At 38.0% G+C, this 25,857-nt stretch overlaps 1 protein-coding gene and 1 long non-coding RNA gene across 3 annotated transcripts in view; one reads left to right on the top strand and one right to left on the bottom strand.

Moving 5' to 3' along the window:
- Window positions 1-9,728: 9,728 nt before the first annotated feature.
- On the bottom strand, window positions 9,729-18,650 carry LOC132327647 (uncharacterized). The gene is made up of 2 exons (XR_009486571.1): window positions 18,268-18,650; window positions 9,729-17,562 (listed from the first exon to the last, which is right to left on the bottom strand). It is a non-coding gene; the product is annotated as an uncharacterized LOC132327647 (long non-coding RNA).
- SLC16A7 (solute carrier family 16 member 7) overlaps window positions 18,035-25,857 on the top strand; it is an 81,246-nt gene continuing 73,423 nt past the window's right edge. For both annotated transcript variants that reach the window (XM_059847011.1, XM_059847013.1), the window contains exon 1: window positions 18,035-18,253. The gene's annotated coding sequence lies outside the window, so the exon portion shown is untranslated. The remainder of the gene's footprint in view (window positions 18,254-25,857) is intronic.

The following is a 25,857-nucleotide window of genomic DNA, read 5'->3' as shown; positions in this document are numbered from 1 at the left end:
CTGTGAAGTACCTCTCATTCTGTCTCAAAGTCATACTGAAACTAAAATGTAAAAGCACTTCCTAGAGAATGACTGCCAGTTCAGCCCTTTACAGATCCACATCTCTACTGCAGTCCATGCACTTGGCTGAGGATGTAGTCACAGCATTAAATTTGTCTTTTTGAAATAAATAGTGTAAGTATGTAATGAGATGATCACCTATAATGTTTTAAAAAGTTTTTTAACATTCCTTTAAATAAATTCATCACAAAACCATCAGCATGGAGTGTTGTGAGGAAATTACAATAAAAGAAAATTTTTCAAGAAGCAACAACAGTGTTCTGTATTTTAAAAGCACTATTACAAATAAATTGTAATATAATTATAATTAATTGAAATTAATGCAGTTAGAATTTTTTTCTTTATGTATCATTAGTTTCAGAAACCTGCCAGCTGCAAAATCTCTTGTTGTTTCTGTTGCCCTTACAAACTTGACTACAGTAATTTTCAGCCAAAGACTCACAAATTATACTGATGGTAGAAATTTGAGTAAATTTGAAAGCTACAAAATTATAATTTAGAATTAGGTAATAATATAAAAAATCTTTAAAGAATGAACTAAATAGCAATATTTCCATGCTTATATTTTGAATGTGTCTGTGTGTTTCTCATTTTATTGTACTTTATATGTATACTGTCTCAAAATGTTTCAAAAGATGATGTCCACTTTAATATTTTTAAAGAGAAATAGATTTGGGTGCCAGGGTTGTCCAAAGATGTATCAGTTCCTCTTTAAAATGCAAGAAGCTGTTCTGTTTTACTAATGTATCTCTAGAATTATTTATTACTTGGAACTGCTATTTAAAACAAATACCTGAAAAAAATGTGATACCATAGGAGTGACATCAATAGTGCTTCCAAAGATCTGTTGTGGTCCTAGGATGAAAGTGTCATTGCAATCTGTTGTATTTATGAAAGTCCTGTTTAAATTTTCTCTTTGCTCACTCCTGTAGTTCTGGGTTATAACACATTCATAGCTCTTTCATTGCACCTCTATTATCTGGTTCCCTCTTCTAATTTCCATTTCTGCTCTGGTGTCCCTGCAGCATTCCCATTCTAAAAAAAATCTGCTAACCGTGTATGTGTAGTAGAGAGTAAAAGAAAAGTTTACTTCAGCTGTGAAGGGGAAAACCAAGCCTTTTGTGCAACCTTTGCCCAGTCCTTGTTATTGACATCAGCCTGGCGTTATCTGTTTCTATCTCCTTACCTACTAATGTTTGAACATCTTTTGGATTAGGGGAAAACGACCCCAGCAGTAAAACCTTATCTCATTTTTCTATGTCTACACTGCTGAATAAAGGACTAGAGAGCAAGCTCAAACCCCTAACCCAACCATTCTGCTTAATAATTTACATACTCTCTGGCATGGTTTTCACGTGTACCCTCCTACTTTTCTGGAAAATGCTTGGCATTGCAAGAACCAAGGGCCATTCCCCCACCCAAAGCTCTCTCCACCCTGCAATCCCCTGCAAACCTGCTATCACCTCCAGCACTATTCCAGCAAGCCTTCCACCTTGAATACACCCGCAAGTCCTGTCTATGACTCAGAACCTGTAACAGATGCCCTCAGTAACAAGCTCTGAAAACGACATTCTGGGCTTCAACATGCTTTCATTATTTCAAACATAATAACTGACAAATAAAGAAAATGAAAATTCATTACTGTATCTTTGGATCCAAGGATACTGCCCCAGGCACAGGCCCAAGGCTAAGAAAATTACATGGCTGTGGCCAGTCTGTGTCAGTAGTCCTCAGAGCTGAAGAGAGTTCCCTGGCTGTTACAAGCAAGAGGTGTCACCAGTCGTTGCAGGGGTGAAGATGCAGGTCAACATTACTGCTGATACAGAAAGTCACTGACCTTGTCAAGGCTTAACTGTTTATGGGTCATGCATTCTTAGTATGAGGACCTGGAGGGAAGTAGAGTTTATGTGAAGTTTTTTTGTTTTGTTTTGTTTTGTTTTGTTTTGTTTTGTTTTGTTTTTTTAATCTAAAGAGACTTCACTAAACATTTTGGATTCAGGTGCTAAATTCTTTCCTCAGGCTAAACACATAAACAATCAAGAAGGGCTCAACTTTTTTAAAGCACATCAGATGCTACCCTTTGAGTGTAGCTCACTATACAAATATCTTGCAGAGCATTATGTCTTTCCCTTCAACTCCAACAAGCTTAAATCAACAGCTTTCATATCTCAAGCAAACTGCCTCCCAATAAAACTGTAGCTTAGCTGGGGCTCACAGTGATATCCTAAGCATCCAGCTAAAAATGTTAGCTTTGGATAGGCTTCATAGTGGGTGAATAATGTTGTTGGCATTATTATTTTGTTTTAATCCCACACTAAATGTGATGTGCATAAATTATATTGGGAGAGTTTAAATCTATGTATAATGCCTTTCACCAGGAAGCACCAACCTCTAAGCAGTGTGACAAGTGAATGCACCCCAGTAATCACATTTTTTCAGGCAACAGTTTATGGAGGGAGCACTTGTGTCTTGTCATAGATTGAACTCTCTCTTGCCAGTTCATGAGACTGTCCAACAAGCAGTTTCTGTATTGGATCTTTTGGGAAATGGTCTTTAGGTTTCTAAAACATAATGGTGTTCAAATTTTTCAAGACAAAGTAATTCTGCAATCGTATACATTACTACAAAGCTCTAGACAGAAAAAGAGGGGCTCATTACATACAGACATCTCCAGAATCAGAGTTGCAGAATAGTATGTGTCTTCTGAAACATTTTGATCAGTTTCAGGTATGGAAAGCATAGAACCAAAAATTCAATATGTGTGCATGACAGAAAATCACTTTTAAAGGTCTTAGCAAAAGACATTGTTCCATAAAAATAATAAAAAGGCTACTATCTGAATTAGAATAGCTGTAGGGAGTAGGGAACTCATTGCTGAAGGTGTTAAGAATTATACTCCTTTTTGAGTAGGAAGTTGAAGGGGAAAGAAGCAAGGAGAGAATCTGCCCAGCCTCTGTAAATGGAGCAAAAAAATGATCAGCTTCAGAGAGGATAACTACTTGTCTTTCAGCAAAATTATTATGGTGTGTTTCAAAAATTGTTCTCTGCATGAGACATCCCAAGATTATTGTTAAATCAATGGTTGCCTACTGTTGTGAACGGCCTCAATTAAGATCCAGGGTAAACTTCATAGATTGATGAAAATACTTGTGTCAATACACTTCTTAATGGACAGCTTTATCTAACTACATAGTGCAGTGAAAGAAAATATTTCACCTATAAATTTACATCATGAGTTCTTTGAATGAATAAGTTTGATCCTTTCTTGAGTCAATACATAGCTAATAGGTCAATAACTACAGGGAGCAATTTGAAGCTTGAATTAAAAAAGAAGACATATAATCAAAAAGAAAAGTTAATTCAGAGCTTAATTTTAAGGCAATGTCAAAATAAGGTAAAGATAAGTATGTGAGAAAGGAGAGTAAACAGAAACCTTGGATGTGGCTAATACTGCATCACATTTCAGTAGAAAGAGATCATAACACTTATCAGATAAGTGAAGCTCTAAAATACATCCATTTGGTGTGAGGAGCTTTGGGAAGAAAATATTGAGGAACTCCGGGAAGAAAAGTTCATTTTAATGTAGATGTCCAAAATGATTGGAACAACCTAGCCAGAAATAGGAGAACATTGAACTTGATTGCCAAAAAGTTCCCTTGAAATCCTCTTTCTGAGACTTACAGAAAGAAGCCGCTGATAGCACTGTGCATGCATACTTCCTCTCCAAGAAATTTTAGATTCTCAGTAAGACACTTTCATGACTTCCCTAGAAACTTCAAAACTGCATAATCAAGAGTAACTTTAGTTTAAACAAATATAATTCACATCATTCATGTTCTTTCAAAAAAAATGTTTATATAGCGCTAATAGGTTAAAATGGTGTCTTGTTTCCTCATACTAACTTAGATTTAATTTAGGCTGTCATCCACAAACTAAGACCATAAGATTAGGAGTACTCATTTACTCTAAATTTTCTGTGTGGAAGTGTATGTTTGAAGGTGGGACAGAAAGAAAAAGACTTTTGTATGAAGAAGGTAAAGTAATAATGGCAGGAAACAGGATCTGCTGTAATTCTGATTGATGTTCCTTTCTTCAGTCTACAAAATACTGAGATACATGACAAAGAAAACAAAATCTGTCCAAATAGAGTTATGTAAGTCACTACACTCCATAAGCATAGGAATAGAGGGAGCTGCCGCTGCATTTGTAAATTGCCCTTTTTCATACAGTCATGTTCCAAATTTGCAATGCATCAGTATATTTTTTTTTTCCTGAGTCTGAATTTAAGCTTTTCAATTCTTAAAGTCAAATGTATTTATTCTGTAAGTCCAACACTTGGTGCATTTGACAAACTAGAAATAGTTCTTCCCCCCTTACCTGTAGCTGCAACAATTCAGTAATATGATGCAAAATGAAACACACTCCATATCAAATACCCTTATTGTGCTAAGTGTTCCCAATGGTACCTTTTATTTCTGCCCTGTCTTCATCCATTGAAGGACTGCAGCTAAAGCTGATGTCAAAGGAGACATGAGTAGAGATGATGGTGATGATGATGATGATGATAATTTGACAAAGTATAAATTCTTCCACAAAATGCATTTTCAGACCCTTCAAAACGATGTGAGCGCAAGCCAAATGTGCTCATAACCAGAATTTTCAAAATTTCAGTACATACACACAAATGTAGGGCTATGATTATGCCTATTTAATCTCTTGCTCCTGACATTCATACAAAATATGGCAGTACATTAATCAATTCTCAGCTTTCTCACAGATCCTAGGTAAGCATCTTAACTTCAGGGTACCAAACAGAAATGGGAGAGCATTTTTAGCTTTAACTCTGTTGTATTTTATTAGTGCTTTTAAAGCCAGTGGTTCTGGACAGGTTTTCTGAACCACATATTATCAAGCTATTGCTCTCTTTGACTCAGTGATGTCTCATATAAAACAGAGTATCCCCAAGATGTGGATATCCTATCCATAAATTTCCCAGCCTTCACACTCTCCACATCCCACCTCATATGGTTCTTGCCTGAGCTCAGGTTTGTTCCCTTTCTGACTGAGGATAGGAATGTGAAACAGTTTATTTCATAGTTTAAATTATTAATTTCTCCTGGGGCTATAGATATTCTGACAATAATGCAGAGAAGAGAGGAGATGAGGCTTCTCTTAATTCTGGTAGAACTGTCCTCTTTTCAAAACCATTAACAACTTGGCATTTAGGATCAAAGAAGTTTAAGATTTAATTCCTGTAAGCTGAACTGAAAACTAAATCTAAGGTGCACAGTGTAAATGGATGTTATAACACTCAAACAGAAAGAAAGATTTTGGCTTTCTCCAGCAGCTTTGTCTGGATCTGGTCCATCTTCTTTGTTTTTTCTCACCTGTGCTTCAAGAAAATTGTTAATAGAAGACCACAAGATATTTTAGTGTCAAACTAAGTGGTTCTTTTTTCATTACTCTTGGAACTAAAGTGGATAAATAAAACTCCAACTGAAAAACACTTGTTTTTTAGAATAAAAATTATTTATATTGCTTAATTTGGAAGCTAAATTAAAAAATCAATTCTTTGCACAGCCATACATATAACAAGTCTCATTGACATTAATTCCCTTAAGTACACAAATTAATTGAAAACTATATTCCTCTGTTATTGCTGAGATCTGTCACAAATAATTTTAGAATCACTTATTGATCTTTCATTATAAGATTTAGAAAAGCACTCATTTGCTAATCTGAACACTTCTGAGTTCATTCTCAATAAAAATAATTACAATATCCATAGCAAAATAAAATACTCAGAAAAAACACCAATAAATTAAGCCAAATATTACTCCAATATATAAAGAGATTTCCTCCATCAGAATTTTGGATTTTTTTTTTTTTTTGGAGGGTGAGCTGCTTGTTTGGGTGGCCTTTTAAAAATGTTTTTAAGACACAATATCTTCACCCCTTTTATTCAGGATAATGACAGAAATGTACGACAAAAGTACTAAATAACACACTTCTCTAAGACAAAAAAATAACTGTATAGTCATATATGCATAACAAAACATGAGTGTTGGTTTATAAACAAGAAATCAGTCTCATTGTGTTTACTGAAAACATGACTATAATTTTCCAACTTTCTCTCCTTTAAAAATTCTCACTGAGAAATGAATGGAAATTGAATTCATTATATATGCATCCAATTTTCCTTATACATCCTTGGGGCATCATTGCCTTATTTTATCTGACAATTCTAAATGATCCATATCACTACAAGAAGATTGGTAGGCGGGGTTTTTAAATGAATATTACTTCTTTTACTGTGTTTTTGTAACTCTGGTTAGCTAATATTTTGTGAAGTCTATACGAAACTGAGACTATAGCTATAGCTGTTGTACGTGGGAGAAAAAGCTCACTGAACACCAATATTTCCTATCAAAGCAGAAAATAGCTGAGCATTGAGTATTTCTACCTGTACCAAGTCTGAACACACTTAGCAAAGAGATGCTACACACATAAAAAAAAATCTTCTCCATGAATATCCCAGCTCAGCTGCCAGCTGAGGGCGGGTCTGCAGTAGCTGCATTGCTGGCCTGGGTTCATTAGCCATAGCTTTAAGCTTGTCAATGAATAAAGCACTCCTGTTCCTGCAAAGCTTTATGGGGGTTCTCAGCATCTGTAAGAAGAGTCTTTATAACTTACACAAAATACAAGTACAGCAAAATTGTGCTATTTTTTAGCATCTTCTGGATATTATATGTCACAGTGAGGGAGGCTCAGGATGCTCAATATGAGAATTAGCAAGCTTCGTTTATTGATAAGAGCATCAGACTTTTATGCACCACAAGTAATAAGCTCATGCATATTCTGTAAGCTAAGCAATCTATTGGTTATACTATAAATATCAGTTCTCTTCTTACTTCCTCATTCTTTACGACTTACATCTTCTTTTTCTCATGTCTCTCTCTCTCAACTACAGCATCTTGTTATCATAATACAGCTATGCTCAAGGCCACAGTGTCCTTGCAGGTGCAGGGGCTCAGATTAGCTGGGTCCAGTACTTTTCCAATTTTTGGTCAGCTATCCAGAGCATGTCTACATGGCCTTTGTCATGTAACCAGCTCTCTACAATTATATCCATTCTATAGGATCCTTTCAAAGCACACTTTTCAAATGGAGCCCATTAACAACTTTGGAGTATTTTAGCAACCTGCAGTTAAGTGAAGTGACCAACAAAGTTTTGTCTTTATGTTTAGGTGCATACATTGGTGGGCAGGCAGGACCAGGCTGAAATTTCTCTCATTGCATCTCAAATAAAATCAGGGAAGATATTGCAAGCCTCATCTTTTCCATTCTTGCCACTGTTCAATGTTGAAGAAAGTCTATTACCCTGGAAGTTCATAAGTTAACATACATAACATGGCTTTTTGGTTTTATTTTCTTCAGCTTAGTGAAAAATGTGCTTATCTAATGCAGAAATATCACCCAAAATTTGAAGTCTGTTGCCAGTTATTGTACTATAGGATATAGGGTGGATATAACAAACTATTGAGCAGTCAAAAATCAGCTAAAGGCATTATGATAAATCTGTTTTGAGTCCACTGATTGCTTTTCACACAAAAAAAGGATGGAAATATGCAAATGAGGGAAAAGTCAAAAATAAATTTCATTTACCTTTAGATTTTTAAACTGCTGCGTTTTATGCTTCTACCAACACACTGGCTTGTCTTTATAGTCAGGAGAGACAAATGGGTAGTTCCAGAAGACAATTTCATCCACCCCTTTTAGACCTTTTTGATGAAATTAACTGTGGCCTTCAGGTGCCTATTTCTAATCACTGAGAATACGCCAAGATGCTTAGCTCCAGTGTAGCTACTACTTTGCAAGTTTCATCAGGTTTTATGAATCAAACCTAGAGTAACTGAAATTCCAAATGCCACTGGCAAAGGCTCCTGCCCATGATGAAACTCTTTAATGTGGAATGTTTGTGACCTTGCTGAACTTTCCTGTGACCTTGCTGCACACACAGAACACTTTAAGCCCTTTGGAAGGGGCTGCTATATTTCACTGTGTCTATCACCACAACTCATCACTGTTTGAAAGATAAAGGATAGGAAGAGTAGCTTGCAGTCAGAGATGACAGGTCCTCTTAGCCATTCCTTTGTCCTCAGCCAAGAGCAGGTATATTTTCTATCAGATTTGTCAAATTGTACTTTTCTATGAAAATAGTTGAATGATTTTATGAACTATTACTGAAAAAAATAAAACCAAACCATAGCAGGAAACCTAACTCTGATATTCAGCTACCACAGATTTGTGAATAGGCAGGCTCTTGAGAATAAAAATCCTGACAAAGCTTTATTCAAATGTATGGTTATTTTTGGCCATTCTAACTGCAGTAGTGGTAAAATGTTCCTACATTCCATTGTATGGCCATGATGATTTTATATAAAACCGATACCCATTATTCCAGTGATTTGTATGGGACAGAAATATCTGTAGATCTAGATGGTTAATGTGCAAGTTAATGGGAGCTACAGGGTAATAGTCTGTCCTTAATTCACTGACTTCTTTCAAAGATCCAGCTCTCTGTGCAGCCTATTAATCTACTAATGACTCAAACCATTTCTAAAGTATACATGCATCAATTCCAGCCTTGCAAGAATTTGTTTGCATCTCACTGGTTTTCTTCAATGTCAAAGCACTATCCTCAGCATCAAGCTAGTCTATTTTAAGAAGTGCTTTCAGAAAAGATGTCCTTATCGGGAATTTTTTTTTTATTTAATAGGAACATAAAATATACAAAATATACAGCACAGATGAACTAAAATTTAATGAAAAATATTCTATTGACATAAAAAAAAATTTCCCAAACTATTTGTTTCATATCCAATACCACACCACAGTTCTACAGGATATTTTCATACTGGAAAATTGAAAAGGTTTAGAGGACTGGTTCTGACATCATTTGTCTCTATAGCTAATCCTGAGCACTACCTACACAGAGTAATGGGGAGGGCTGCAGACAGCTATGGGTTCTCTGCATACATCTTTTTGAATTGCATTTCTTTTCTTCCTTTTTTGAGCAATTTAATTGCCTTGTTTTCAATTGCCATATTTTTGTTTCAGGGTCTGCAACTATCCCATAAAGCAATAATATCCTTTATAAATAGAATGGGAAAAATATATGATATTTCTATGATAATTTCTACTTGAAAAGTTGCAAAAGGGACTTCAAGGACTTTGTTTCCAGCTAGCTGTTCTAGTTCTTTTCTGGGTATGTAAGGTTCTTATATAGCTCGTTCATTCTATATTAGAGTAACTAATATCTGAGATTTAAGTCCTCCTCCTCTTGGCCTCATCTTCATCTGTTCAGGCATCCTGGCTGGCTGCCACTGCTCTGCAGCTGTCTAGGCTCTGTCTCTGTAGCTGAGGCAGTAGCCACACTCTGTAACCTTAGTTTGACCATAACTTGGACTGTGTTTTTGCTATTGCTTTCTGATCTTATTTTATAGTTGGATTCCAACCTACTCCATAGTATATTAGCTGGAGATCTTCAGATTAACCCAATGGTCTAAAAAACCCTGTGGGGTTGATGTTATGAGAAGTGAAAATCTCTAGGATAGGGGATAAATGACTCCACAGTAGACAGAATCACTACAAAGGAAACGAAAAACTATGTTTAAAGTATTTTATTCATATGGAACTCTAAGGTAAGACATTTGGACACAAAATTTGGAATAATCTTGTGCATCAATAAATGCAATGTCAGATTATTTCAGGTTACCAACTCAAGTAATCCTGTTAATATCTTAAATGCATTGAATAAGCCTGAGAGATCCAAGATGCACATAGATAAACATTTTCAGAACAAAAGCACACAAAGATATCCGAGATTGCTTTACCTGGTCAATAGCTTCGGGTACTGTTGTATGATGTGCACGAGTCACAGCAAACAACAAGAGAAGAACCAACAATTTTATGGAATCCTGATTTGTCTTTGGGAGAAACTCAGGAAAGTTCTTTTCACTATTTTTGTCAGGAACTTAGTGATATAAAAATATATTTTAAATGTATTTTTCCAGTTTCTGGGAATTTCATCCCGTAGAGAACTGCAAGAAAGAAACTGACAGTACATTTCACATGATGCCATAATTTTTGTCTGTGTTCAGATGGAGCTTAGAGAACAACTCAGTTCCCTCTGAAACATCTGCAAAGCAGTTCATCAGCAGACAAGGCACCAAGAAGGGTCCACAGGTTGCATTCACTCTTGTCTAGAGCAAGAGTTTACATATATAGTTTACACCTGAGCCCTTCCATATAGATGCCGACGATGTCTCAATTTGCACTTAAGTCTCACCCTAGACCACAATAAATTGTTGAATTCAAGCTACTTGATAAGAAGTAGATATTTGAATACCAATTCGGTATCAGACTTGTGCATCCAAAGACATTACTGACAATGAGACAACGACTGATAAAAAAATGTAAATGGAAAAAAATAAACTATTATTACTGATTTTGTGGAATAAACAAAACAAAACAGTGTGATCCTGGGGCACTTGCAGAAGTTACATCAGGCCTTATTGTTAAAGAACAAGAAAGTCACAGAAAAGTAATGGAAATATGTGAATACCTGTAAACACATTGCCATTGCCATTTGTTGGGAAAAAAGGGTTTGGGTTAGCAATCTGAGACCTTCCCCAAATAGAAAGTTGACTTCTGCTTCCTTATAGTGCACTTTAGAACCACACACGTAAATATTGTGTGTTTTCTTCTTCAAAAGTCTCCTGGTGTTGATTTGTGTGTTAGGAGAAGAACTTGTTTGGTATGTGTCCCCTCAAATGTAGACACACATTTTTTACCTAATCAGCAAAGAAAGTAAATACATTATATACTGATGATTTTTAAGCATGCCCAGCACTAGTATTCCAACCATACTTCTATTTCTAAAGTTTTACCCACTCGGTAAAGATGTGATTATCCCAGAAAAGTAAACCAAGATTATAATAATAAGTCATAATGACATGAAGTGAAAGGTTTTCATGTATGATTTTGATCATATACTCCAGTGCTTTCATCACAATGAATAACAAGTGAAGTACTGTAGATTACTTCAATGTACTCATGGTATTCAAGAAATTCATTACATTCTGTGAGCTTGTTCAGGAATGTCATGTTTTCTTGAGTGCAGAATATGATCCCATCAGAGTATGCTCATTGATGCTTTACATTTCTGCAAACCTATCTACACTCAAGGGCCTTATTCAGAGTATTATAGCAGCAGGAGGGTTCACATGTAGTTCCTTAGGCAGCCAGCTCTCAAATAAGCAGGCGTTTAAGTGATGAAATTCAGAACCCTTTGGGGGAAGCCTTTTCCTTTTTCCTGATGGTAGAGCAAAGAGCTTTGGAAACACTTAGGCATGATGTTTTTCTGAACAGTTAATCTAAGTAATGTGCCTGTATAAAACAGACACCTTCATCCCCCGAGATTTAGAGCACTGACTTAATATTTGAGCACAACCAGATAACAAAGGATCTCTCCCTTCATGCACAATTAGAGAACTTGACTACAGAGAGTTTCTAAGACCTTCCTCTGTTCAGATCTCCTACAGTAGAGCCTAAATCTCAGTTGTATATTGTGAGCCTGAGCTGAACTATTTATTCTTCACTTTTCCTGAATCTGGATCGCAGCACAGTAAAAGACTGAAATACTCAAAGGATTCATAAGGGAGAGAAAAAAGTAAAATAGATCTGTTTCTATCCTAATTATAAGGATGCTTCCCTCTGAGTGATGCTTTCTTACTTCTGACTCTGCATATTATTCTAAGTATTATTTGCAGTGTTTACAACAGCATGTTGCCAACATCTTTTTAGATTATAGTTATTGCTATATTGGATTCTTGTATAATAAATACTTAGGCAGATTCTGGAATTTTACTTAAAAAGTAATTTTTTGGCTGTTTCATTTCACCTTCTTTTAGAAGAAAATAAAAATAAGTAAGTCAGGAAGAAAATTCTCCTGGTACCTAAGAAGTTTTGTAATCTAATGAAGTTAGACATATCTTACAACACAATGGTAATTTACAATTGTACACTTTTGTCTAAACTGAGAAACTGATATGAAAAATGGCTCTAGACTCTAGTCTATCACTAGGATTATAATGGAAAGATTAAACAGCAAATGGCAATTTAAAATTTTTCATGCATTAGTAAACTTTAAAGCTTTGCCTTTTTTTTTTTGTTTTAGCACTCATATAATGAGATATGAAAGGAAAACATGCTCAACAGTCAACACATAGAAGCAGAATTTACATATGCACACAACTAATTCATGTCCTGTACCATAGTAAAACAGATATTCGAAAAATACCTAAAAAATAAAAACAGCAGTTACTTTTTAAGATTTACAGAGACCGTTCAAATAAATCACATTATTTCTGCAGCCAGCAACATGGACACATGCAAATTTTTCATTTAAGGATTTTGAGAATTTAATATGTTGCTTTCCTAGCTACTGTACTGTAGCAACTGATACTGTAACTGCCACTGTAATTGGAGCAACTAGTACAGTAAAAAACTTTGATGCATGTGTTTTGCTCTATGCTCTTTCAGCGCAAATGCACGGAATTTTTTAGACAGAATTTTTGGAAACAGATTTTTAACAGCATCTTTCTAAGTAAATTGAACAGCAAAAGTCTTCCCTTTTTTCTTTTTTGTTTTTGTTTTGTTTTGTTGGTTGTTTGGGGTTTTTTGTTTGTTTGTTTTGTTCACCTCCACAAGAATTATTACACTGGCAGCAGTTATTTCCTGTGATCCACCTGAATGGTTTAACAAAATAGACAGGTGCCAGTGGATCAATTCAAGAACTTCTCTGGTGGAAAGATGCCGCTTTCTTTTTTGAAAAAGGCCAAAAACTTATTTTTTTGTGCCCACTCTCACAAAAATATCTCATGTTCCTTCCCTACAATCAGTATAGTTCTACAAGAGATCAGAACCTAGCAAGAGGAGTTACCAAATGGTATCAGTTTCCTTGCATGTTACTGTAAGATTTCACACTCCCTGTAGTCAGAAATTTGAGAATCATTAGAGTGACTTGAACAGAAAAACTCTTTAGGACTCTTTTAAAATGCAGCTACTAAGATCAACACATTCTTTCACTCATAGACATTGGCTTTTCCCCTCCATTCTCTGTGCTCATGGTAAATAAAACAAAAATAGTTCCATTGTCTTAATATAAATATAAATTTCACAAAAAAAGAAGTCACTTGCCCCACAAACAACCATGGTCAGTGTGGCAAAAATATACTGCAGGGCAGTATAAACAAAGTAGCACGGAGAGTAAAAAGTGTGTGCAACTAGTTTTCTATTTTGGCAACTGTAATTTTACAAAGGACCATGTTGCTCCCGGGATTTTGGTCACCCGTCTTTTAGCAGTACAATCCTTTTTCACTCTATTGCAATAATGATTTGTATAACTGAATATGCCAAACTGCCTTTCCAACAACAACTTCAATACTACTTCAGAACTGACAGCCATGAACTGCTGCTGTATTTTCAGTGTTATTAGGCAAAGCACTGATCTGGGAGTTGAGTTCATCTGTGACCTACCTGAGTTGTTACCTCACTTCTAGAAGAGAGGCTTATTATCTCTCCCAGGTTTCCAGATGGCTTTTCAATTATCTATTTATCTTGTTCAGTTCTACTGACTAACTGCTTCAGCTGATAGCTGCCAGCTGCCTCAAATTCTCTGTGATGCCTGATAGAGATCTTTCACAGTCGAGTCTGCTCCTGTAGTGACAATGTGCTGTGTTCTGTGTCACTTTGAGCTGCAAAAGAAAACAATTTGATTGGGGCATGGTTGATGGTTACAGAGAAAACGAACCTCAATGGAAAAACATGCTCTGGCTATATGTTATCATAGAATTCTATGTTCTAGTTATATTTATATGAATTTTATCACAAAACTTGAAGTACATGTATCTCTTTCACTTACAGAACTAGCATTAAATGTTATGCTAGTGACAGAGCTACCTGTGTGTATGAATGAAGGTGGAGTGAGACACAGGCTGACAATTACTAGCAGTTGATATAAAGCTTACAGAAGGTGGCCTAGATGATTTGCCAATATAATACTCATGTTATTATCCTGTGTATCACTTGGAGATGACAAGAATACACACCACACCAGCCTGCTTACGGACATGAGAGAAGTTTGAGATGTGTATTTATGGAACCAAAATCAGTGCAGGAAAAATAGAACATAATCAGAATGCAACCTGACGTGGGCCAGAACAACACATGATTGTAAACATGCTTCCTTTAGATTCAGACTCTGGGACAAGAAGACATAACCTGTAATGTAGCAGAGAAGTTCTAAGCTTAGAAGAGGACCTGTAAAATTCTGGATTCAGCTAAAACTGTTTGACAAGTGGAATGTGGGGAAAAGGGACTATTCCAGTAGGGGACTTACCCAAAGAGTTAGTGGATAGACTTACAGAAAGTACCATCAAATATTCAACATTTCTCAAGTGAAAAAAAAATAGTATTTAAAAGTCTTTTATGTTAATATCACTAAAAAAACCCTCAAGTTGTTACAACCAAAACATAAAAGTGTTTAACATGCAACCTCACAAAAATCTATCTATCAACTGGACACAAAATTAACAACCAGAGATGTGGCTCTTTTCATACACATATTAGTTGATTTAATTTCTTCTTAACAATTAGTTCACTGAAAAATACAGAATGCCACACTCCCATACACAGACACACACACATGCACACAGAGCTCTGAACGTTTAGTAGCTTCTTAAAATTCCCTCAAAAATTATTAATTTCTACCTTTCATTAAACTTCTTAAATTTAAATAATGGGCTTCCTACAGCAAAGGTGCACCAAGACTGGAAAGATGCAGAATGCCAACAGGGTTTTTCAATCTACAACTGAGAACCAAACCACTTCAGAGCCTTCACTCTACAGTCACTTACAGAGGAGTGTATTCACTTAAAACCATGATATCACTGCAATCAAAATCCAAGAAAACAATTAATTCATACATCAACTTCTAGTCTGAAGGCTCATGGTAATCTTTGTGCCTTTAAGCAGGCTGGACACAGCATGCTGTATCTGAACTTGTGCCAACTGTAGGCCAGAATCCCACACTGTTACACCTGCAGCTAGCTTATGTTCTGACACTGCCTTGCACTAGAAAACACCAAATGCAATGGAGCACACAGCAACAGTGAGTCAATTAAGATCACCTTTCCTACAGAGAGTGTCTGAAAATAGGCATTGAAAGAAGCTGCATGAGGCACATAGGTATATACATAATATGTTTATGTAATGGTTCACATATGATAATACAATCTGCTATTTCTATATAGATGTTAATATATGCAGTATAATATAAATACAAATTTATTTACAAGCACAGAATACATCAACTTGCACTGTATGTAGCACTGTGTTAATACAGCACGCAGTATGTACTATGTGGTACAGCAAAGACTGCCTGTTGATACACCTTATCACATATAAGTGTAAAATTATAAATTTTACACTGTGTAAATTTATTGTGTATATCATATAGTACACATTTATAAATTAAAAATACATATTTATATTTATATATAAATATATTTATTTTAGTTATGGCATATAATTACGGAAGAAATAGAAGTATGCAATGAAAACCAGGTATCATTTCTATCTTCATGTTTTTATTTTTCAGCTCTCTTTGAAAATGACTTTCCTAAAATGATATAAAACAGCATGCAAACTTTTTACTATTTTATTGTAAAGGGCAATGTAGACATGCTTTGCATTTCACAGGAACTGTCTGAGGTCCTATATGGCCTACAGTTTTCTTCAGGGCATAAAAAGTGTTTGAATATGGCACACAGCTTTAGACTGCTGTAATGTCATGTACACAACTTTGATTTCAGCACTGGAAGCTTTTTTTAACAAAAGATTTTACATCCAATTTCATACTAATTTCAACATTTTTACCCTGTAATTGTGGGCTTGCCTGGAAGAGTTTGATCATGGCCATCAGTACCCAAGCTGTCTTTGCTTGCATGCCCAAGAGTCATGGCTTAGTGTCTGTTCTTCCCTCCAACAGGCTTAGTGGGCTCCTCATGGGTCCTTGGTCTTCCAAAGCCTGTAGGGCAGCCTGCTGCCAGGACAGACACTGTGACTGTGAGTGAGCTGGGCACAGGCTCCTTTGACACACTTGCACAAGAGATGACTGATATTGCTACCTAAGTAATGCAACTGTGACTTCCACTTGCTGTCCTGGCAGTCACCGTGTTTGCTCCTAAAAATGCCCCTGGACTCAGATATATAACTCAAGTACTACTTAGCTTATGCAATGTCACAAATTGACTCCACGCTGCTCAGTTTGTTTCAGGAAGAACAGTGTTTGCCCTCTCTACCAGTGAACTACTTACTGCTCCTTATGAGTACAATGCCAGAATCTGCCCAGAGACTGTAGAGAGCTGGCTGCTTTACAGACATGTGACAAAGTATTCCCTCCTGAATCTGAAAAACTTGGCCTGGAAATGGATGATACATAAATAATAACAATAACATCCTAAAGAATGAAGGAATGCTTAAATGTTACATTACTGATCTTTCCAGATCTGTATCTTCTGATTTAATGGTTACAGTTTAAAACATAGAAAAGTTCCTAACATTTCTCACATAAAAGCAAATCAATTATTAAGAAATGTAGACAAAGAAACCTGATTTCTATTAATTTGAGCTTCAGACAGCAGTTGTCTGTGGATGGATTCTTTCATGTAATTGACATTCATGACGCTGGTTTTTTGAGGGGTGATATGCTCCTTTCCAGATTATTTTTCAAAACTTTTTGATATTTGTGGCTGATTCTAGCTAAGGGATTCAAATGCTATTATTGCAAAATAAACAGACAAAAATAAACTGCACAAGTTCAAGTCTTTCCTTCCTTTACTAGCAGCTCAGGAAACTGCATTACTCCCAATCAGCCCAAGTTCTCCTCCTGTCCATGCACAGGCAGTCTCAGTTCCTAACATGCCTGTAATGATCCTGATCCTAAAGCTCTAACAAAGTGCTTGAAATCAAGTTTTTTTTTTTTTTTTTTAATATGATATTAACATTTCCTTCTGTACATTTCACAACACAATGCCAACAACTATAACTTCTCAGTCTCCTCACAGTACTCAAGTACTGCACCTAATGTGCAACCTTTAGACAAGAATAGGTAATATGGTAAAGGCTTTAATTATGCAATTAATTATGATTATGTTTACCTATTTCCTTACAGGATTTTAGCCTTAAAGACAGGATTTCTGGATAATTTAGCGGTCACTTCCATAAATATGTTTACCATACGTACAAAACACTTCTCATAACTTTTTTTTTCTTAAGGAGACAAAAAGACGGCAAATGCTGAGGTGACCAAGATTTTCATCAGCAACTCGATGCTGACGAGCCAAATTTCAGTTCCCGTTTCAGAAGGCGAAGGTCCTGCGTTGAGCACAAAACGAATTCGGTTAATTTACTTTTTATTTTTTCCCTAACACGAGGAAACCGATATACTTTTAGACTTTCGGTGGAACAGAGAGCGCGAACTGCCTTTAATGTAAAATACTTGGCACTCAGTGCTGAAGAGGAGATCGGGGTGGGACGGGGGGGATGGACGCGTTTCGCGCTGACAGAAGTGAGGTGCCCTCCCGTCCCCCGGCCCAGCTCCGCTCGAGGGGGCTCCGGGTGCGGCGGGGCGGGCAGGTGGGCGGGGAGCGCTCACGGCTGGCCCCAGGGACACAGGGCCCGGCGCTGCCCGCCCGCCCCAGCCCAGTACATCCCGTCCTGTCCCACCTCCCGCACTGGCTCTGGCTCCATCCCCTTCTCCCCGGGCCGGGCGCCGCGCCCCCGCCAGCCCCGCGGAGCCGGGTTGGGCAGCCCGGGAGGCGTCTCCTCTGCAGCCCCCGCCCCCCCGCGCCGGTGCTGAACGCCTCGGCCGCTCCCCGGCAGCACCCCCGGGACAGCAGCACCCGGGCCTCCCTCCCTGCCGCCCGGCCCGGGCTCTCCCGCCGCTACTCCGCTGCAGAGGACACCTCATGGAAAATAAATAAATTAATTCCCCCACTCACCCCCGCGGCCGGGAGACGAGCCGGCGGCGGCCGCGGGATTAGATCCAGTCCGAGCTAGAGACCAGGTAATGTAACCTACCCGCCAGGAGGGAGGAGGAGGAGGACGAGCAGCGAGGCCGCTGAGGTTGTCCCCACCGGGGAGGGCTCCGGGGGACGGAGAAGTGGCTGCCGCAGCCGGGGCGCGCCGGCGTGGCCCCGGCGGGCTGAGTGCGAGCGGCTGCCCCCGCGCTGTGCGCGCCTCCCTGTCAGTCACACACACACACGAGCCGCCGCCCACTCAGGGATGGATGGATGGATGGATGGATGGATGGATGGATGGATGGATGGATGGATGGATGGATGAAAGGACGGACGGACGGAAGGACACGGCGTGGGATGCAGCTGTCGTCCCCCAGTACCAAAGCAGCCACCGCAGGGAGACGCCGCACACCCCGCCGTGCCCCGCTGCCACGCGGGCGGGCGGGCGGCTCTGACAGCGGGGCAGGGAGGGAGGCGGGCGGCGGGGCCGGGCCGAGGCCGCAGCTCTGGGGGGAGCGAGGCGCGATCCCGCCCCCGCGCCGCTGCGCGCATCCCCGCGGGGCGCCGAGCCTGCCAGCGCGCCCACCCCGAGCAGAGCCGCGGCCCCCGCCCCGGCGAGCTCCGCCGGGAAGTGTGGGCGGAGAGCAGCGGAACACGAGCCGTGCCGCCGCGCTTGCCGTCATCAGGCACGGGCCTGCAAGAAGCTCTGAGCGAGGTGACCTTGGAGAAGGTGGATCTGGATGGGGCCACTATTGCTCCGTGCCAGCTGCTGTTCCGTGCTCTGGGCTGCTCCGAGTTCCGCGACTCTGGCGTTATTATCTCGAAACGCTGCTGGCTTTAGTGAATGGTTGTGTACAGAGGTCCCGGTATAAGTAGTAACAGAGCCACGAAAATAGTCCTCCATAATTCTCTTTACTTGACCACTGCTAGCACACAGTCCTTGGGAAGGTCTGAAGAGGAATGGTCTGAAGAGTCTCCCTGGCAGGGAGCAATCGTTCAGGGTTCATCATTGTTGATGAAGTGGCCCCTAAAAGGCAGTAAGTCTTAGGAGAGTCTGAGGAGTTGCCCTGTTCACGTTTCAGAGACCAAAGTGTCCCCTGGTACTTCTGGGAAAGCACATTACCTTTCAGTCCTGCAGGGTCACAGAACAGACACAAATTCTCCACTGCTTTTCCAGTGAGGTCCATAGGAAAACAAAACAAAGCAGAAAAACGTTTGCAGATACCTGGATTTTCCAGTGCCAGCCTGAGCTTTCAATAAAGGAGTCTTACAGAAATTGTTGTTGAAAGCTGTTTTGGTAAAAAGAGAGAAGCTAAAGAAAGCTGGTACCTCATGAAGACGTCCATTCTAGCTTTGTTGGTCTCCATAATAATTGCTTGTTTCCATAGTGGTTCCCATCTGTGGCTCTCAAGTTACTGATCAAATAGTAATGAAAAGGTGTTTGTGGCTTCCAGTGCAGGAATGGGGCCATAAACTTAATCACACACCAACTGAGCCAACAACTCGAGAGCTTTATCTCTGTCTAGATGAATCATGACAGAAAAGTTAGTCATTGAGACAGAGGGATGTACACATATTTAAAAGAAGGAGGAAACTGGCAAATAATTCAATAAAAGTGAGATATACTTTTAAGTACAAGTAGTAAATATGGGAATAATGCATAAATGATTCCCTTTTTATTTTTAAATTGGCTCTCTCCTCTCTCCTTGCATTATTGTCTACTAACCTTGAATAGTGTACTTGATCCTGAGTGCTGAACTCCTTCTACATGATGGAATACATTCAGAGAAGAGATTATACTTGAGATGTTTCTATTATTTGTGCAATTCATTACAGAGCTGTAACTCCATGTGTCTGCAAGGGCCGACCTAGCTTAGTTTGCAGCATAGTGTATGCAGTGTAAGTGGCTTCAAAACAAAACAGCTGATCATTTTGAATAGGCAGAGGGGTGGCTGGAGGTTATGGTTTTTATTTTATTGCAGCTTTAAATAATTTTGGTAGTGAAAACCTGATTTTATTTATATTATGGAGATGTTGAATAGCCTAAATATGAACTGTGGTCTTCATGGAACGTCTTTATGCATGGTGGAAAACCAAATTCACGCATTTTATAGATAGGAAAACTCTTTGGATTGTGTTGTGATCTCAGCAGGTATTTTACATGTAAAGGGGGAGACTTTGAAATATTACAAAAGGAAATATCAAAAAGAAACCAGAGTGTAGTTAAATATTGTGGCTTTGCAGCTGCAGTAAGGAGTGAAGGAATTCTTTTTCAGCAATTTTCATTGTAAATAAATGCATTGTTATAGTATATTTAAAAAGCTTCCTTCCAGCTCTTTAACCTAATTTCATCTGTCATTTCTCTGTAGTGTGTATTGTATTTAAGGTCACTCAGCTCTTGCTATGTCAGGATTCTTATTCTAGAATCCAAGTTTTATCTGGACAGGAGATCTTTGGGCAGCCTAAATTTATGGACAGGCAAGTTAAGGGAGAGAAAAAAAACATTTCTTGAATCACGAGCTAGTGTTTTTTAAAAATGTTTTTCTTTCATTACTCTTCTTTCTTGGATGTGGTTCACTACATCATACTTCTATCATACTTCTATTTCTTGTTTTTTTTTTTTCCTGGAACTCAGTGCTTTTTTTTTTTTCCCCTCAATTTTAGAAAAAAGTTCTCACTTGTATCCTTTGTTTCTTAAGTAAATTATCTTGTCTTCTTTTTGCAATGAAGAGGTGGCTTTATTTCCAGTAAATATGGTTATTATTGGACCCATTTTAAGTCAAGAAAAGAGGCTATGATTTACCTGATTTTATTTCCCATTGCAGAATCACATGACGCTTTTGAAGAGTTGCATTTTTCTTGAGGACAAGTTTGCTTTAGCAAGGATAGTGCCTGAGTATAATTCTCAATTAAATTGTATCCCTTAACACCATTTGCCAGAATTTAAGCTGACAATTTTCTTGTGTGAGAATCAAGAAGGTTCTTGGGCCATGCTAATAATCTGTGTTGTTAAATGAATTTTATGTTTCAAGGTTGATATAATTGCAAAAAATGTAATTATCTTTTGAGTTTTATTAAGATGGTTAGGTCATAGCTATGAATCATTGATAAGAAGGTTACCAGTTTCTGTGTCTGTTTGTGTAATATATATATGGCATAATGTTTGCCCAGCCCCAAGAAGGAGGTTAGATTGGAAAATATGATGTCATTGACCAACTGTTTTATGTGTCAAATGAACACGAGGATCTGGCTGAGTCCCACACACGCGTCTCAGTCCAGACCTGCATTCCTTGACTCACATGTATTTGTGATCTGTTGGGCCAGCTTCTCTAATTTTATTGTGAATCTTGGAACATTTGAAGAAAAGTTTGCAATATTCAAACAAAAGTAATTTGCCTACAGGAGTAAGGAGACAACATTGCATGACTTAAGGAGTAGAAGATATTGGACAAACTGACTGTGCAGCTATATTTGGCTTTACAATCTATCCAATATCTTTTTGTGTTTCTTGGTCTTATGATCAAGCAATAAAAATCTTGTTAAACTCTAATTGGAGAGCAAAGGGTTATCTAACTAGGTCACAGTGGCTGATGAACTAGAAAGAGGCACAGTCTTTGTTGCTTGATTTTTATCTTTGCAATCTTAAGGTTTTTAATTCATAGTATTTTTTGGGGGTTTGGGGGGTGGTGATAGTGAGGAGGCAGATTCATCATCATTAGCTCCTTTTGTTGATTTTAGTTTTGGTTTATGTGTTGTCTTTAAGTAGTTCCTTTATTTGTATGTTTTCAAGGTCAAGCTTCCAGTTCCATGCTAATATTTTTTTTGTTTTTGGATCACAGTGCTCTTCTGTCTTATGACTTTTATGAAGAGCATGATATAAATGAAGAGGTTTCCATGAAGAGCTGATAAAAATGAATAAGCATTTCCAAAAGGATATGAACATGACTAGGCCGCTTTAGAAGGTTTCCAGAAGTGAAGGAGGAAAATAATGGAAAGGAATTGAACCTTACCACAATATACTCTTTTCCTTTGTAGTTGTAAGACTTAAGATCTTAAGAAATGGAATTAATTTTAATTCATAAAGGCGGGGAGCACTAGAGAACAAACTTAAGCCAGGTTTTTGTTTTTGTTTTTGTTTTGTTTTTTTTTAATTAGTGCTGATGCATTTTCTTTCAGCTTGGTGTCATGATAATTGAATGTTAGCTATTGAATGTGTTTTAGTTTCACCCAACAAAAAAAGCAGTGCCTGTAATAATAGTGTAAATCTTATAAAATTTGCTATGAATTTTATACTGTAGGAAACTTGTACTTTTTAGTTTCCTGTCAACAAACCATGGGATGTCTAAATATTGGAGAAGTTGGAATATTTGAGAATAGGTGGATTTGACATTATTTTCATATGGTTAATATGAAAGATAAAGACAGTATCAAACGCCGCAAAAAACAGTCAAAGTATAAAACTGTGCAGACTAGAGTTGCCCAAACATGCAAGTTAAAAAGTGTTTTTCTTTCAGCATGAATATTTGCATCCCCCAAAAGAACACTTTCCAGTTGTTTTGACCACAATCTTGGTAGTTTGATCTTTCTTTAAGGTTTTCCAGTGAAAGACTCGTGTAGGTGATGATCAAGGTTCAGAAAGCGTGTTGCACAGAAGATGACTCAGAATGATTGTATTTCATAGCTTTTTTTATTTATATATTTTTAAAGTCAGTCCTGGTCCTTCAGAGTAGCTCATCTTCCCATACCTGCAAGCTGACTCCTGCTGCAGCTTCAGGCATGACCATTGTGTAGTGCCCTTCCATCATGTGGCCTCAGGATTAGCAAACCATTGGCAACGTTCCCAAGTTTGGCACCCAGGGGCAGCACATACAACAAGGAGTTGTAATGGTGTTCAAGATGTTCTTGGCATCAAAGAACTTCAGCATTTCTGTCACTTCAGTGGTGATAATGATAGTGCAACAAGGTGCATTGCCTTTTCCACATGGTCTACAGTTTTAATCAAAATTAGTAAAATCAGTCACAAAACACCAGCACATCATCCCAAAAGATACAATCTTTTTCTTTTTTCCCCATAGAAATAGGTTGATTAAGGTTTTAACATTCATGCTTGCCATTCAGCACTTCAACACTCTTGGAGTCTATGGTACAAGCAAAAAAGAGACAAAAAAAGATGAAATCTCAATTGATCCATCGTGTGAGTTTTAACTTCCTAGTGTCACCTTTGGAGCTTTACTTTTCGGTTTGTGTGTTCTGAAATCAAGAAATACTGATTGGAACAAGTATGTCTTTTAAAGTACTAAAAACATGTGAAGAAAGAAACCAAAAAGAAATCCCCATTTATTGTGCTGGCAAAAATGGTGAAAGTATATATGCAAAATGCATATTTGATTTTTTTTAACATATCTAATTCCTACTACAATGTATTTGATTAGTATTTCAGACAGAGAAATGAGCATATGCTTAATTCCAGCATATGCTTTTGTAATTAGTTTTATTAGAGTGGTTTTTAAACATTACAAATTAGGTTCTGTGTGGTATTCTTTTCAAATTTCTGTAATAACAATGAATGATGATGAAAATGAAAAGTTTTGGAGTGTTATAGACTGTGCTCAAACTACCAGCTTTAACAATCTGACTTCTGAGATACATAGCTGATTTTCTTTGCTGATCTTATTGAGAGATAGAAATTGGATAAAAATATGGGATATTTCAACAATTACTTGTGCTATTGAATTAAAATGCCAGAGGAGTTGTCATTACTAGATTGAGCTCCTATGGTTTGCATTTTTGATATGGCCCTCAGGGCAGGTTCACAAAAGAAGCCAAGAAAAGAACAACTTAATGATGCAAATCAACTCCCCTTGGCAATGTAAGTGTCTGATTTCTTAACAATTGGAATTTTATATGCTAAATTCCTTGATAATTCAGCCTTTGCTGAGTATACTTTCCACTGAACAGATCTTTTCTAGAGTTTAATTGCTTTTGCATGCACTGCTGGGGGTGGGTTTGGGTCTGAACCTGGGTTGTGGACCCTGTGTTCCCAGCAGTGCCTCCTGCTGTCGGCAGAAATGAAAGTTTTTGAGATATATACTGCGAACTAGAACTGGAGACTGGTTTCGAAGACAGAAGAAAGTGTGCCTGGGACAAGGATTCAAGGAGGCTGAGCAAGGGGGTTGCATCTGAGAGCAGGTGGAGAGAGCTGAATAGACTATGGAAGGAAATTGCTGCTGGAAGTTGAAGGTGGCAATGGGCCTATCATCTTATTACCAGCCCCTTTTCAGAATGTACATCTTTAAAATACTTTGTACATAGTACTAAACTAAAGGATTCCTTTCTGCCCTGAGGAATTTTTAAGAGCTCTACTCATATTATCACACAGGGGTCCTAACTCCTTATCTTCCATTAGGCAGCCTCTTTCCCTTCTTCACACCAACACTACAAAAGGGGAATCAGGGGACTCAATAGCACATGATTGGAAACCACAACAACATATTTTAGCAAGGATTGGAAAAAGCTTTTGTATTTTTTGACTTCTAGGTTGTATATATAAAGAATATAGGTAGAAAAGAATATGCTGTAATAGCCTGTATTTACAGAGTGTGAAGTATGCTCTGTATTTGGGAAGAGTAGGAAAAAAGAGAACCTGTTTTCTTATTCTTGTGCAGATACAATTATGTTGGCTAGAGGCATAAGGTAGGGGCTTTTTCTCATGTTTTTCTCATGTAGTTATTCAAAAAGAGATGTTTTGTTGTAGTTTTGCTGGAAATAGGGGTGCATTATTTCAATTTAGTTCATTTCCTCATTCATACAAAATAACACTAGAACATTATGAGTGCCTTGCATGGCCTGTGATCTGTTTCAGTTTTAGCTTCATGAAAATAATGAAAGTGATTTTTAAGCTAATGAATATAAAGGCCAAGATCACATGAGGCAGAGAAATCCAGGAAGGGCATTTTTCAGTGACACCTAAAAGCACCGTGGTGATTGCTCTCAGTCAATTAATATGTCAGTGTTGCTTGATTGGCATTTCCTCTCTTTCTGTGACTCCAGGTCCATGCTTGAGCTCCCTTCCTGTGGTGTAGTTCTCCTGTGTTATAAGGAATTGCTCACAGTTTACACTCTGTAATGGCTGAAGAGACTCTGACTGCTTCTTAAGACTCTGTTATGTGGTCTTTTTGATCGCCTGCTTTGACTTGCCTGATTAGGTTAAATGGAAATTATTTCTCATAGTGATTACCAAAATGATGTCTCTATTTCCAAATAAGTTCTTTAATGTGTCCATCTTCTCTGCCATTCCTGTTTTTATTTTGGTCAGAACTTTTTCCTTCTCCCCATTTATTAGAAACCAAGAGACAGTAACAAGTTAGTGTTCTACTCTTCTCATCCTACTGCATACTGGGTTTTCCACGCTAAAACAAACTGCCAGTGGCAGTTGTCACTTGTAGGACACCTTTCATAGGATACAGATGATGCTCCTCCAGAGTTACCAGTACTGATGTTTTGCTATGCTGTTTTTATATGCAGAGTTACATATGTTTGCAGTCTTTATCCTTACGGCTTTTAATTCTGCCTTTCCAGTGTCATTATTAGGGTACAGAGAAAATGTAGCATTGGAAGAATGACACGTTGGAAGGTGAAAACAGAGTGGATG

The sequence above is a fragment of the Haemorhous mexicanus genome, chromosome 5 (genome assembly GCF_027477595.1).
Source record: "Haemorhous mexicanus isolate bHaeMex1 chromosome 5, bHaeMex1.pri, whole genome shotgun sequence".
In the NCBI taxonomy this organism is placed as follows: Eukaryota; Metazoa; Chordata; class Aves; order Passeriformes; family Fringillidae; genus Haemorhous; species Haemorhous mexicanus.
The sequence above is the reverse complement of the archived record's forward strand: the minus strand, read 5'-3'. Positions and strand labels throughout refer to the sequence as shown.